At 36.9% G+C, this 2,992-nt stretch overlaps 1 non-coding gene across 1 annotated transcript; it reads left to right on the top strand.

Annotated features, from left to right (window-relative positions):
- Nucleotides 1-251: 251 nt before the first annotated feature.
- On the top strand, nt 252-324 carry LOC111727758. Its single transcript, XR_002775230.1, has one exon. It is a non-coding gene; the product is annotated as a small nucleolar RNA SNORD65 (small nucleolar RNA).
- The last annotated feature ends 2,668 nt before the right edge of the window (nt 325-2,992 follow it).

The following is a 2,992-nucleotide window of genomic DNA, read 5'->3' on the forward strand; positions in this document are numbered from 1 at the left end:
AAATACAGAGGAATAAAGCTATGTGATGTACTGGTCATTAAAGAAATATTACTAATAGAAAAAATTTAAATCATCTAAATATTCATTAATAGGTCAACCAATAAGTAAGTTAAGGTCTACCTTCTCAATGAAATTATCATGTAGTCACTAAAAATAGCTGTGAAAACTATTTTGAAGCATAAAAAAGTACACTGTTAAATGTAAAGTCATGAAAACAGAATTCAAAAAAAACTTATTATAGGAAGAATATCAAATAATGAAATCACCCAAAATAGTTAGAATCAATAGCAAATGTTGCAGTAGTGAACCTACAGTTCTTTGAAGAGGGGGGAAAAAAAAGAATTAATGGCAAAATTAATGGCAAAAGAATTAATGATAGAAATGATTGGTTTTGGTTAATTCGTAATATTGTTGATTGTCTCATGTTTTCAAAATTTTCTCTAATTACTTGTGTCAATGACGTATTTATTTCAAAATAGCTATGTTTCAATGATAAAAAAACTTTGTATTATAGATTAAACATCACAGTCAATAAATGGAACCCTTTGGGTTATATTCTGCATATATTATCTAATTTCATATTCACAATAACTCTATAAAGTCACTAGCAATATGGTCCCCATTTTATAGTCCCAGAGCTGAAGGACAAGGAATGTTAAGCTCCTCACCCAGAAACACAGCCAGGAGATGGCAGAGATAGCATTAAAAGCCATGTACGTCTGATTCTAAAGTCCAACGTTTAAACTGCTGAGCTAAAGAGCAAGGAATAAGTGAAAAAGGAGGAAATAGCAAATAAAATTTCATGAGAGCAATGAATGGCTAAGGCGACTGCTCGGGAAATCACATTTGAGAGGAGAAACTAATAGAGCTCATCAATTCAAAGCCCGGAGTCCACAGCCCTCGGAAAGTCCCAGGGCTTTTGGTGCTCTGTTTTAATGTTTAGACATCCAGCATGTTAAGAGCTGAGTCCTTTGTGGTCAAACCCCTTGAAACAATGAGCTTCATGCATGGGCTGTTTTGGGGCCTAATGATCCAAGATGGAAGAGATTGGTGGCCTTGTGACCTCCATCTACTGGCAACTGCAAGGCCCACATGGTCCTCCTAACCTTTTCGGTGATTATGTGACCATCCATCACACAGCCACAAGCACAATAGTGAAACACTACTGAGTGACAATCATTTCAAAGGTAAGTTGAAAAAATAAGTTCTTTGAAAATTCCCTGGATGAGTCATACCACAAGAGTGCAATTAGGATTTTGCGAGTGAGGAGAAGCCGGCTTCACACAAATAACAAGTTTCTGTGTATGATAATAACTTCCTCGCCATTGCTGACCTCTTCACATGCAGAAATGAAACTGTTCCACTAGAGTCATCAGCAGTCCAGCCCGGATCGCTCTATCCTTTTGAAAGAATCGTTGCCTTCATCTAGAGGTCAATGTTAGTAGGATCAGAATAACATCCTGCATTTTTAATGAGTTTTTCAAATCATATTTCTTGTACAAGGTCAGGCCATTCTGACATTGTTATTTTTATTTCATCTTGAAAGGAAAGTGAAATGTTTATAGCTCACTTTTTCAAGTTTCCCTATACTCTGCTATTCAAATGGCATACGCTAGAATTTGCACTTGTTCTATAAATTTGCATTTAGGAGAGAGTATGACGGGCAAATTTGTCCATATGTTGATCATAAGTCCTCTAACATGCTCCCTCTGGATTTCTAAGCAAAAGACCTTCCTTGTTCCTAGTTAAGACATATTAATATCATAAAGGTGTGAGTTCTCCCGAAGTTCAGATATACATACAATGTAATCACAATAAAAAAAAAAAAAAAAGCTTTCCCTCTGGAGGTCGACAATAGATATTAAAGTTCATATAGAGAAATAATTATACAAGAAGAGCTATGAATACACTGAAAAGGAAGAACTGTGAAAGCACCAGCCCTCTCGGATCATGAGACTTGCTCAAAGCTTCTAAAATCAAAGCAGCATGCGGTTGCCTTATAAGTAGATAAACAGACCAGTGAAACAGAGTGGGAAGTCTAGAACCCAACAGCATACAGAAATCTAAAGGATGATAAAAGGAACATTTTAAGTTACTTGAGGAAGGATGGATGGATTTTTAAATAAGTGGGACTGGGACAGCTGACTGCCATTTGAAAGAAAGATGAAATTAGATCCATTCCTTACACCTCCTCCCCAACCATGGATCAGAGATTGAAGCATCAGAAAAGAAGCCACACAAAAATTAGAAAGTAGGAGTTACTTCGCCTATAATATGGATGTAGGAGAAGACTGACTATGACTCAAATGAGATGCAATAACAGAAAAGAATGATAAATTTGACTGCATTCAGAAAATTTTGAATAACAAAAATACATCATAAGCAAAGCCAAAAGAGAAATAGTACATGCAGTAGAATCTCTGTAAGTTGGCCACCCAAGGAACTGTACCACACTGGTCAACATACAGAGGTGGTCAACATAAGGAACTAGACCTACTGTACTGAAACGTGCGTGTGATGTACGTCCAGCCCATAAAATGTAGGTCAGCTTAAGGTGGTCAATGTAGGGTCAACTATGGAGGTGCTACTGTATCCACAAAGTCTATCACGGGTAAAGAGTTAATATCTCTAAGGAACTTTTTAAAAAATGATGGGGAAAAAGGGGACCAAAACTCAATAGAAAACCAAGAAGACAGGCAACACACACAAAATATATATAAAAATGTTCCCTGTGAAAAAATGTTCAAGTTTATTCATAATAGTATAGATAGGATTTAAAACCACACTGATACACCATTGTTCACCTATCAGATAGGCAGAAATTCAAAGCTTAATTGCATAATCTTTTGGCCAAAACTGTAGAGAAACAGGCTCTCTCTGTTTTATACATTGTTGTAAGAAATAAAGAATGGGGCTCGGCGCCTATAGCTCAACCGGCTAAGGCGCCAGCCACGTACACCTAAGGTGGTGGGTTCGAATCCCCAGCCCGGAC

Source organism: Otolemur garnettii, unplaced genomic scaffold (genome assembly GCF_000181295.1).
Source record: "Otolemur garnettii isolate 467f Iridium unplaced genomic scaffold, OtoGar3 scaffold00121, whole genome shotgun sequence".
NCBI lineage: Eukaryota > Metazoa > Chordata > Mammalia > Primates > Galagidae > Otolemur > Otolemur garnettii.